The sequence below is a fragment of the Pyxicephalus adspersus genome, chromosome 10 (genome assembly GCF_032062135.1).
Source record: "Pyxicephalus adspersus chromosome 10, UCB_Pads_2.0, whole genome shotgun sequence".
NCBI classification, from domain to species: Eukaryota; Metazoa; Chordata; class Amphibia; order Anura; family Pyxicephalidae; genus Pyxicephalus; species Pyxicephalus adspersus.
The window spans coordinates 49,529,188-49,542,497 of record NC_092867.1 but is presented as its reverse complement, the minus strand read 5'-3'; the positions used below and the strand labels follow the sequence as shown (position 1 = coordinate 49,542,497).

The window sequence follows — 13,310 nt, the reverse complement described above, 5'->3', positions numbered from 1 at the left end:
CATACTGTAATGACTATGTTGAGAAGGGGCTTTCTCATGTACACCATGTATATTGTGCATGACTATGTTGGTGGTACTGGTTGTCAGTGCAGTAATTGGTCTGGCCCAGTTAATGATGTCCTTTTGAGTCTTTTTGCTACAGGTGCAGATGCTGGCCAGAGAGCCAATGAAAAGTAGGGGAGTGCCTAGCCCTACTTGTCCTAAATCTTCGACTTGAATACAGTACCTGCTATCCTGTTCTGGCCCAGCGGTGACCAGTGAAGACCTCGCTAATCTCTGCAAAATTCCAACTTGATGACCACAGCCTAACTCAGCCACGTGCATCCTGTCCACGTGCATTCCCCATGTTCCAAAGAACCAACTACCAGGATACATCATTGCCAGACGGATTACAGCATCAACAGCCCACCAATCCGAAGTGGAACACAAGAAGCTCATGATGAATCCAATTCATAACCTTTAAGAGCCTGAAACCTAGGGGAAAATTGAAGGCCCCCCTAGAGCTGGACTATCTCAAACACAATGTACATAGTTAGTGCCCTGTTGCACAAATCTTCTTTGTTCAGTAGTCGTGACTATCTGAGCAGTCAGAGCCCCTAGTGTGTTGCAATTAGGGACCAGTGCTTGGAAGAGGAAACTCCTTGCCAGACTACTAAGTGACCAGAAGAAGACGCTGAGACGGTGATACGCTGCCACAGACCTTGGATCACCAGCCTTGGACCAGGGTACCAGCCTTCTGAAGAGAAAGAGGGACATGCCTTTCCTCAGCATCAAACCCTTCTTCTGCCAGCGAGGAGACTGGAGAAGCCAGCCTAATGCCTCGCCTGTATTGTTTTGTACCTGAATTCCTCCAGTAAAGGAACACCCTGGTTTACTGCAGACCCTGACTCTCTGGACTTTCTGAATTTCCCATTGGGGTGCACCACGCCTTACTATCCCTTCCAGTGAGCAGCAACACGTGGTGACACCTCGACGGTGTCCAGGGGACCCAGCGTAGCGTTGGGACCCCCCAAACCCGGCCACTGCATGCCTACCCACTTTTACTTATGGTGTTTATTTTTTATCTACAGCTACTGGAGCGCCCTTGCCAGCACCTCCTCCACAAGACACAAGTTCCTCATCTGAATTTAAGTATTTCTCCATTTTAGATATTGAGAACATTCCTTTAAAACCATGAAAATAAAGTAGGAGATACTTTGTTAGGCCTAGCTCCATCAAGTATCATTAGGAGTGTATGACTATCTTCATGTCTAGGCAGCTTTTAACAGAAGACAAAGGTTAAATGTCACTTAGCGACGTTTATCCCTCGTGAAAACCCACAACCTTCATTGCCAACAAACTGCATCACTTTAGTTCCATAGCCATAATTAGCTTGGCCCCAAGAATAACCTTTCTTTCTTGTTTGGCACGGTGTAAACAGCAAAACAGTCAGATGAGATGACATAACTTGAATTCTTTAGCACTGTGCAATTTAAGAACTAGAACTTTACCTCTCCTATTTTTTTGGTCTCCTTCCGCAAACACAGCCAGTTCCACATCGAGGGAGGCAGCCAGCCCTCCTGAGGAGCTTCTGAGCCCTGGCCATGGGACCCCCCCCCCACAGCATGCCCACAGTCCACCTCCACAGCACGGCTGCGGGTGCGGCCCACCTCGAGAGCACGGCGATTACTTTGCCCATGTGTTAGGAGGTGGGCAGGCAGGGGCACGGGTGGGTGGCCAGGGGCACAGGGTGGGCTGGTAGGGGCATGGGGTGGGCTAGCAGGGGCATTGGGTGGGCGGTCAGGAGGTGAAAGTGGCCAGGCAACAGTCAGGGAACAGGGTGGAGCCGGGGAATAGGGTGGAGCCAGAGAGAAGGATGGCGCTGGCTGCTCTGGGGGGGATGGGGGGCCAGCAGGACCTATTGGGATTTGCCAACCCAGCCTGTGAATAATCGCCTGATTTAGCTGAGATTGTTGGCCCAGGGATTCACTCAACATGTTACAGACGGTCAACTCTGAACATGTAGGCACCCAAAGTGACCGATTGTTGTTGGACCGATTCTGTCAGACGATGTATGGCATCCAGATATTGTTGGTTAAATTCTCGGTCCTGGCAATTTTAAATGAGGTTTTCATGTAGGAGCGTAAGGACCTGTTCTAAAATATTGGAACTTGGGGCAGACATCCTTGACTCCACTACTCAAAAATCAAAATGGTCAACCAGCCTCTGAATGAGGCTTAGAAGCTGTCTGCCCACACTGGGTTGACCCAATCCACCTGCATCCACTGGTTGCTATGAAGGGAAAATTAAAAATTATTACTTTAACTTTGTGGGTCACCATAACATTATGCAGACAGCATCCTGACATTGGAACATCAACAAATGTTAGACACGTTTATTCTAAATCCTAAACATTAAACTTGGGTTGCTTACCGAAACCTCAGGTCTCTCCTCTTCTTCTTGTGGTAAATGTCCACCTGAGGGACCCTAAAAAAACAAAGAAAACACAAATGGAACACATTGGGAAAGGTTCATTCCCCCAACACATCTCAAAATAAACACTAATGGACCAGTTCTTGCCTACCTCCACAGTGGATGCAGCCCATTAAAACTCTTCTGAACCAGGAATCAGCAGACATGGATGTTCTACAAAGGCACATGATATATCACATCAAAATTAATAAATGTGGTAACAAGTCTTCACATATCAAAATTCTCCAATATTTCGCCCCGGCAAAAATATTTTTGACATGTAGACGGAAATTAGAGTCGACTTTAAATATTTAAATCAGTAAGCTCACACATTCCCAAAGGAAGGCTGCACCAGAAACATCTCCCAAGAAAATTTAACAAATCTTATATATATATAGATATAGATGAATTATAGAAAGATCGAAGGTTATTACTTAGTTTTTGGAAGGCTGAACACACACACAAACCAAATTACTTGTATTCTTTTCCAGGCTTCTCTGCAGTGGATCAACGACCTCCTCCTGTAGTTGGTGATCTGTTAAATAAAGCACAAAAACAAATGAAATAGAGTGAGCTTGACTCTAACCGAAGTTAATTTGTATTCATCGGTTCACCACAAATCTAACCACAAAACATACCCCTCCCAGAGCAAAAAATGTGTGAAATTAAACACTCATATTACTCATGAGTGTGGTTATAATCATGATTAGAGACAAGTGCACATTGTCAAACAAGATAGACCATGAGGGTTCACTATACCAGGAGGAAGCCCAGTGTCACCTCGATGTGAAGTGACATCCTCATCATCCACATCCCCCCAAGCACAGAGGGCAGGAGGGTACTGCTGTGTCTCCGGGCGTACTATTGTAAAATAATTTATTACACACATTGTTGATGCAAGTCAAAAGAAGGTAAAAATACACTAAAGAGGTAATTTAAAAAAAAAACGATCTCATATTTCACCCCAAACATAAATAAGTTAAAAACACAATCCTATTTTTTTCTCAATGCTAATGACTAAACTGTTGCAATCCCCAAAAAATGCAAAAATCAATTAACATTGGTAATTATGTAATGTAACAGGATTGAACTTACATGGTTGCCATGCATCCGAGTCATCCAGGTAGTCCACCCCTACCACCGTTCCTGGCTCAATGAATGGCAACGCCAATCTTTTGTACTCCCTGAGAGGCTGCACAAGATGTTCACGATAGGTCCCACTCCTTCCAGCCTCTGTGCCCAGGACCCTTTTGACGTGTCTAAAGATGTCACTAACATGTTTTTGACACTGGATAATGGTCTGTTGTGTACTGCCAACTGCATTTACACTCCTGGCAAATTTCTCCGAGAGTCCCTGCCTTACAGCATGGGAGGTCTGGGAGTGCAAGCCCCCATGGAGTCGTGGAAAATTTTGTATGTAGGACTCCATGAGGGCTGCATTTTACTCAGGAGTGAAGCCGGTTGCCTTGTAAGCAGAATCCCTGGTCCGGCTCAAACTGGCTGAGGTGCCACGTTGAGGGGCCAGGGGCCTAGATATTACTTGGCCTGCTTCACAGAGCAACCTAGCTGGCCTGAGGGAGCTGCCCGTTGGTCTATGGACTGAAGACCCTGGGGTGGTGGTGCTGGTGGTGGGGCCGGCAGCAGCAGCAGAGACGGTCGTGGTGGTGGCGGGGCCTGCAGCAGCGACGGTGGTGGTGCTGGCAGCGGTGATGGCCATTCTCCTTGGCTGCATGTTACTAGAAGGAAAAAAAGGGACAACACGGAGTTATGGTACAACACACCAAAAACTTTTTTTGGAGGAATAAAGTACCGTAAATGGTGTATTCTTACTTTTCGTTTTTCTTGTAGCAGCCTTCTGGTTTGTGTGTTTTTTTTTGTCTTTGTAAAGTTTTGGTTTGCATGCAGGCTAAGAAGCAAAAATTTTTAGGGATCTGGTACGTGCGCACGTTTATGTGTGGTTTATGCGCGGTTTATGCGTGGTTAATGTACGTTACATGCACACATTCATGCGCGTTGCGTCTGCACATTCATGCGCACTTAAATGTGCGCTGGGGCGAGGATTGTGCTTGTTGTTGTCATGGAGCAGGATATTGAAGTAGAGTTGCTCTTCACCACTGCTGTTGTGGCATCAAACACAACTCTGCTTGTTACTGCAGAGGAGGAGCAGCAACAATAACCCGAGGAGCAGCCTTCAACTTTTCGATGGGTCCGGGAGCCACGTGTTTTCTTGGAGCGTAGCCACCTTGATAAATTACGTGACCAGGATGTAAAAAGGCGTTTTTCGCCTGTCCAACCAGGTCATCCATGACCTGTACAGCTTGTAAAATTGCTCAAAAAGAGAAGAAAAGCCAGGCAGTGCCAGGAATGACCTGGCTCTTGGCCACTCTGTATATTTTAGGAAGGGGTTCCTTTTCAAACCTCCTCGGCCTTAATTTGTGGACTAAGCCAGCCTACAGTTTCCAGGGTTTTTATGAAGGTCATATATGCCATTGTGGACCTTGTCTCACTATATAGTTCCCTCAAACAGCTCAGGAGTGGAGGAAGGTAAAGGTGGATTTCTTCAGGCGAGCGAGATTTCCTAATGTTTTGGGGGCCATCAATGGCATTGTATATATGTCAAATTTTGTGCTAACATCCAATTTAGCAAATAGTTTATAAATATTGTACAATATTGGGAGCATGGGGGAAGAACTAACTTTCAGATATTCCCAGAAGCCCTAGTATAATTACTATTTTCACAGCTCACAGTACTTCAGTGTGGTAGTCAGTAGTAACAATGTCTCCTAACAACCAAAAAGCAATAAAGTGACCGAAGAGCACAACCCTTAACAACCTTTTGTAAAAAAACTCAAATGTTACACTGCATTCACAGAACATTTACTATACCAAGAACTAACACTTATTATGTTTGTCTTTTTACAGCTGACAAAGGATACGGCCAGCTTCCGTGGCTTATGACAGCTGTGCGTCATCCCCGGTCTGAAGCAGAGCAAAATTACAACAAGGCTCTGCATAAAAGCCGGGGGGTTGTAGAGCACACCATCGGGCTGCTAAAAGCATGGTTTCTGTGCTTGGCGCGGCCCGGTGGTGAGCTCCTGTACGCACCATGGAAAGCTGCCCAAGTCATCATGGCATGCTGCATCCTGCATAATCTGTGCCTGCACCATGGTGATACCTGGGACATTCCAGAGGAACTCGAGCCAGAAGTGCATCAACATCCTGCCTCCAGCTCTCAAAGCACAGCAGAGGGCCGTCGAGTCAGGGTTGAACTTATTGCTAATGTCTTTGCACGTGAGTATTTACAAATGTTTACAATGCATGCATTACATATTTCAGCACACCATGTTTGGGTTGCAAACCAACCTAGGAGTTTAAGTCATAGAAAGCACACTTTAATCGTTTAGGAAATGAAATAGCAGACATATTTGTGTAAGAGCTGGACCTTTATGTGACACTTTACAAAAACACATTGCCAAACTGGGGCAGAGTGCAATTTAGTGCAGATTTGGGCAAGCATTGTTTTGCAGCCAGAAAAGCATGAAAAATACAATCCAGCAGCATGTAGTTACCACTAAATGAATAACCACATCCTAATAATTTAATCTATTTCTTTACAGGGCGATAACATCCCTCTGCTGTGCTGCTAAGCCTCTAGAATGTGACATCACAGACTACTGTACATTTGTGGATGATATTGCTTCCGGTTAAAGGAGAAATCCACCTTTATGTTCCTCCACTCCCAAGCTGACGTAAGTAAGTGAAAATATAGTGGGCCAAGGTCTAAAATGGCATTGAAACCTTCATAAACACCCAGGAAACTGTATACTGGCTCAGTGCACAAATTAAGGGTGACGTGGTTTGAAAGGACTCCCTTCATAATATACGTCCAGTGTCCAGGAGCCTCGTCATTCTTGGCACAGCCTAGCTTCTCTTGGTTTTTGCAGCAATTTTACCTTCCAGAAAGATGTACAGGTCATGGATGACCTGGCGGGACAGGCAAAAACGCCTTTTGACATTCTGGTCATTGGTTTGAGGAGCAAAAAAAAATGAGTTTTTTGGCACAAAGCAATAAAATATGTTTGGCACTAAGTTAAATTGTCCCTAGCATTTTTCTATACAAAACAACTAATATGATTAGAATCATGTAAACACATAAATAAAGCATACTATCTGGTATGTAAGAGTGTTTGACCTTGCTTGTGAGCTTGGCAATCAATGTGGTTTGATGTTGTGCTTGGCAACCTGGAACTCCTTCCATCACTATCAGGTGTGTTAGAATGAGTATGCAACTCAGCTAGACAACTAATTGACAACAGTTTGGACAGCAAGTGGAAGTGTGTTTGTATAAAATGCAGCTAAGATCGGGCAGCACAGCAGAGGATTTGCTAAACAACAGAAACTGTCATTACAAACCAAGCACAAAAACATTGCATCAAAAGATGATACTGACAATAATGAGCATTACAAAGTCACATCAATGCATACCATCCAAGCAAAATTACTTGATGATCCCTCCCTCCCCCGCACAAACCAGTCAAGTTAAATAGTAAAAATGGAAAATGCATATGCATTTAAATGTATTTTGACATTCATACACAAGTGAAATCACTAAATATTTTTGATACATCTTTGGCAACAATCTTTTTTTCAAATATTTGATTTCTATCAAGCCAAACTACAATGAAATTTTATTTAGATCACAAATGCTTGGTGACAATTTTTTATATTTCATACTATTGTGTGATGACATATTATGAAGTGTTACCTAGTATATATATACAGCCTGATCTAAATTAGTTTGCAGTGTTGCAAAGCAAACCAAAAAGTATGAAAACAGTGCAACAAATGTAACAATAAATTAATTGTTTTGTGAATGAGTACAATGTAACCTAAAGAAGTAGCACTTACCCAAAGAAAATGAAGCATTAAAGATTCAAATTGACCTGTAATGGACTGTAGATGCACACAGAACAGGGAGCAGGTGTCCACTAATTATTTGCTATGACCTCACCATTGACAGCTTAACAGATCCTCCTTAATTGCGCAGCTGAAAACGAATCGCCTTAATTGGCAGATTCGAGACCCCTATTGCTCATTTATCAAGGCAGGAATCCGGCTGGCAAATGAAGGTGCGTGTATTAGCACTCGGCTCCGGTCGGCGTTAAACGCCTCGTATATTGGCGCCTAAACACGCGGTTTGAGCGTACGCATATTTCATTGATTAATCAGGGCCAGAGTCTCTGAGAGAGTCACCCACCTTGTTAATCCACGATCCCAAATCTTTTAGAACAATTTTTCAACGTTATTACGTGGCTGGGACTACATCAATGTATAGACACGTTTTACAAAATGTCTCCATGCCGAAGGTGCCCCAAAAAATTCTGCAACATCCTAATGTTGACATTTCATCGGAGGAAATAACCTATACCATATACCATGAATTTTTTTAAGTATTCTGACTAAATTACTACCTACCCTACAATCAATGCATGCCACGTTATGGAAGGGCCCCTGGTGTCTCTCTACTAGACTGTTGGCATATATTACTCTTTTACCTAAAAAAGACAAAGACCCCCATCAACCAGAAACCTATAGACCTATATCAATAATTATTGTGGATACCAAAATCCTTAATACAATACTATAAATACATAAGTAGGATTTATTAAGGGATGCTCGGTAACTACAACTTTAGAAACGTGAATTTTGATTGGTTACTCACAGTATTACAGATGGTGGGATTACAGGGTCCTCCAGGCTTCCTCTCTTATTTGTTTCCGCACAACAAGGGTGCTCTTTATACCCCTTGCTTTTTAATTTAGCAAAAGAACTGCTAGTTAGACATCTGGAACTAAATTCTGCCCTAACAAGAAACAAAATAGGAACCAGAGAGGTACATACCACCTTATTTGCAGACGACATTCTGCTTTTTACAGCAAATCCTAGTGCGAATAATATGCGTATCTGGGAAATATTTGCAACTTATGGTAAATTTTCAGGTCTCAAAAGAGTGAACTCCTACCCTTAACAAATGTCCACAGTAGCATTTGACATTCCACACCCCTTACTTTGGCTTATAAAGTCATCACTTAACTGGGAATTAGAATTGGGAAATGCTCTTCCTCTCTGTACCAAGTAAATTATACCCTAATTTTTCAAAAAAATAGTAGTGAATTGAGAAAAGGGAAGTCTCTACCCCTCTGGCCGTTCAGCAGAATTGATCTTTTAAAAATTATTAGTTTTGCCAGATTACTGTATCCCTTACAACCATACCATGCTTTGTTAAGAGGAAGATATACAAATGGAAATCTCTTTGTAAAAAGCTATCTGTCTCACCTTATTTCTCCAAGTATTTAGGATTTAAAGGAAATCCTGCTTTTCCCAAGGAAAGGACTATAAAGCATATACCAATTGGCAACAAAAAAATGTCTAACACACTTTTTTCAACTGTTTGATGACTCTTCTTTTAAGCCACACACAAACTTACCGCATAAGCAAATGTGGCCTCTCAATCAGTGATCAGTTCTATTCGATGCAAAAAAACAGCTTCTGGAAGGAGTTATGTTTCCAACCTGATCTTCATTTAAGTACCGACACCTTAGACTCCATAATCAAACCACCAAAGCCATCAATCTCAGCTATATATCCTTCACTGCTGGATCTGTACACGTCGCCTTTGAAGTCCCCTAATGTCTCATCGTGGATGGAAGAATTCCCAGAAGGGGTTTGTGTAGAAAACATACAATAAGGCTGCAACCACATATGCAAGCTTATAGTTAATGAAAAATGGAGGGAAACTCAGTTCCACATTATGCATAGAGCCTATTTGGGATTCCAGTTCCCTCGAAGGAATGTGGATAATCCTTCTGCAGCACAATCATGTCCCAAATGTGGAGAATGTAATGCATCTCTGGCTCACTGTCTATGGTATTGTCTAATTATGCAAATCTTTTGGACACACATAGTGGAAAATATTACTCAGGTTATGGCATCCACACCTTCTCCTTAACTTATGCTATTCAACTATTGGGATACTACCTTGGCTGGACATACATCCTTTTTATCGCATTGACAGTGGATACTTATATGTTTACTAGCTGCATGCCCATTGACTTTAATGGTGTTCGACTTTGACATTCGACCACCCAAATTTTTTTGCTATATTCGAGCGAATAGCTGCCAAATCGAATAGTGAGCTATTCGACCAACACTAATGGAGAACAATAATGTGAGCGTTGGTTGCAACTACTCCCCAAACTGTTAAGGATGTTTCCACTGAGCTCACATACCTGATGTACCTGGAAAAGCTAGATGCTGAAACTACCACGAACTAAGGCCCATAAACTGATTGCTTCTTCAACCGATGGTTCATGTTCATACTCAATACCCTCCCAGAAGGTGAATGAGAGTCCATACCCATCCCACTCTGTTATACGGAATGTTACGCCATTGAATCACTACATGGCAAAAAATTTACCTTCACTCTCTTGCACACCGTATATACTAGAGTATACCTCGATCTGAGTACAAGGTGGTACCTATTTTTACCTTGGAAAACAGGAAAAATTGATTGACTCGAGTATAAGCCTGGGGTGGGAAATGTTGCAGCTACTGGCAAGTTTCAATATTCAAAATAAATACCAATAAAATTGCATAATAGGAGAAGAAAGGGCCCCGAATGTCCTTATACATCTGCTTGTGAATATCAACCTACTAACAAACGTTAGAAAAAAAAAAAAGATGGGGTGAAAAAAGGGTCTCTAATGGCCTTATATATCTACAACTGAAAATCAACCTACTAGCAAACAAACATGGAGGGAAGAACAAAAAAACGAAAGGGGGGGCGAAGAATGGGCCTCTAATGGCCTTATATATCCGCAAGTGAAGATCAACCTACTAACAAATGTTAGGGGAGAGAAAAAAAAAAAGTATAAGTAAATACTTAGTGTAAGTATAAGTATACTACTTACTGTACCTAACCACTAAATTCTCTTGAACCTCCCTGGCGGTATGATTCTGTCCGGGAAAAGTGGCTAAAAGTGGTAAAAAGCTTTAACTAAAAAAACACAAAAATTTGTAAAAAAAATAAACATGTATTATAACTGTACAGTAGCATATATAATATAATTATATATATTATATAAAGATTTCTTTGTATTGGATTCAATACAGCTATTTTGTACTGAATCCAATACAAAATGATTTGAATTTCCCACCGTTCCTCCCCCCCGCACCGACGTCACAGGGAAACCCAGAGATTGTCTCTGCATTCGGCAGCTGAAGACAGAAGAAAGATGATGTGTGCGGAGGAGCTGGGGGAACAACATACAATGTTGTATGACAATCAGATTGCACTGTAATAGTATTTACTACCGTTCCCGTTCGCTCTTTTGAATTTGGCGCTGGAGTTACGCCAGTGCGTAGCCACCGTAGCTCCGGCGTACCCCAGCTGGCTTTTGCGGCCAGTGTATTTCCGCCGAATACCAGTGTATTCTACTCAGGTATTTTTTGTGGGTATTTATGCACTACTATAGTGGAGAATTTTATGTCATTGCATATCAAAAATTATAAAACAGGTCATAGATTGTAGTGTAGTGTTTTGTATCGTTCTAGTTTGTTTGTTATATTCTGTTGAAAATTCAGAATAAAAGGTAAAAAAAAAACTACAGCCCAGATACATTTGTCTTTTCTGTATATGTACATTAAGATGCCATTCAAAATAAATGAAGGCGCACAACGATGCATATATATATATATATATATATATGTGTGTGTGTGTGTTTTACACAATGCATAGGTGTGATTCCAGTCTGTGTGTTATAGTAAAAGAACTTTCCATTTCACTGGACAATCTTTGTGATCTTTTATAGATGCCAATTATCTCTTTAATCACACTCAGCTTGTAAAAAAGTTTCTGAGAATTCTCAATCATTTCTTAATGCCCTAGAAGCCTGCCTGAAGATTTAAAGAGACTCTGTCCTCAAAAAAAAAATTCTTATAAGTTTGCATGCATTCTTGTAATGTCTATTATATATATATATATATATATATTTGGTGGATATTTCAATTTAGTAGCTATTGTAAGAGAATATATATGGATGGCATTTTCTAAAATATTTTGTTGACCCCCTACCATGCTACCTAAACAGCTCTGACTTAAGGCAAGGACTGCACAAGACTCCCGAGGGTGTCCTGTGGGATCTGGCACCAAGATGTTAGCAGCAAACGCTTTAGGTCATATGGTTTGTGCCAGTCAGCCTTCTCCCTGGATACATCCTGCTGCCATCTCTTCCCCAGGTGAACAGTACATACAATATTTAAAATAAAATGTGACCCACCAGACCACCTACTTCCATTGTTTAGTTCTTATCCCTATTGAAGACTCTTGGTGCAGGGGTTAACATGGATTCTCTATTTGTTCTGCATCTTCATAATTAAAAATACAATAAGCTCATCCTTCTCCTAGGGCCAGCAAGTTTTTCTGGTCCTAAAGTAGACTGTTTTTGGAATGAGGTTAGACTCGCCCCCACTACATGAACCTTGTATACCCAGGGCTCAGTTGTCTTTATGGACCACATGATAAACCCTCTGCACTGAGGCTCAGAAGTGGGGATTTTCACAGCAAGGGCATATTAATGGTTTTGTACATTTATAGCATCAAAAAATATATAATTTCTTGCAAATATTAAAATATGTCATATGTACACTGATTATACAATGCCAGATTAAATCAATCCAGCATTGTCTCTCCTAACTCTATACTACTGTGTTTCCCCAAAAATAAGACACTGTCTTATATTTTTTTTGGCTCCCAAAAACACACTAGGTCTTATTTTCGGGGTAGGTCTTAAAAATAAAAAAAAAACTTACCTTTCGGAAGACGCGAGCCCGAGTTCTGGCTTCTGACAGGCGGAGTGCATGTAGTATCACTCCGCCTGTGACAGGAGCCAGAACTAAAAAGAAAGCATCGGCTTGTGCGGCTCCGGAGTGTGCACTGCTGCATGCTTTCTTTCAGTGTCCCGCTGCCTTCACAGGGAAAGAACACGACTCGGTGAGTACTGTCCTCCGGTTTTTAATTTATGTATGCTTTTCTTTTCTTTTCTTTTTCTCCTCTGACCTGCTGTATGTAGTTAAGGGGGATCTTGAGCAGGGGTGGGCTGGCTGTTACGGACCCCCGCGTGCGGGGGGGGGGCGGGCGCTAGGGCTTGGGTGCGGATTACTAAGCTTTAGATTAGGATTTTAAATTTTAGATGGGGGTATTAAGCTTTAGATTTTTTAGGCTAAATTACAGTTTTGGGTGGGTTTTTTTTCTGAACTGGACAGATTTACACTAGGTCTTATTTTCGGGGTAGGTCTTATATTAGGGCAGGTTTAGAAAATAGTGCTAGGTCTTACTTTCGGGGTACATCTTATTTTCGGGGAAACACGGTATCTGAGGCCAATACATTATATCATTATACATTAATATATGTGTAGTTCAATACACTTGAGTATATTAAACATGTGACTCCTTTGTAAGTTAATTATTTTAAGTTTATTATTTGTAATTACATCAACTTACCCGCTATTTATATGCTTTATTGTTCTCTTAGCCTAAAGACTTCACCCCAACCCAATTTTCCTGAAGAAGCTTGATAATTATCTGCATACTAATTGTTTTTTTAAATATTTCTTTATTGGCAGAATAAAAAACAAATCTATACAAATTAACAAGTACACTGTATATATCCAGCATAAATTACAAAAACACATGAAGTAGAAGTGGTGTCTGATAATACAGGTAAGTAAAGGAAAATGCTTCAAGTGCAACCAGACATACAAATAAGTATCCTTAAACAGTAATAGAAATATAAATGTGT

The 13,310-nt window shown here is 41.5% G+C and overlaps 1 long non-coding RNA gene across 1 annotated transcript; it reads left to right on the top strand.

The window, feature by feature from the left end:
- Nucleotides 1-1,925: 1,925 nt before the first annotated feature.
- LOC140339738 (uncharacterized) lies at nt 1,926-6,540 on the top strand. The gene is made up of 2 exons (XR_011922525.1): nt 1,926-5,742; nt 6,069-6,540. It is a non-coding gene; the product is annotated as an uncharacterized lncRNA (long non-coding RNA).
- The last annotated feature ends 6,770 nt before the right edge of the window (nt 6,541-13,310 follow it).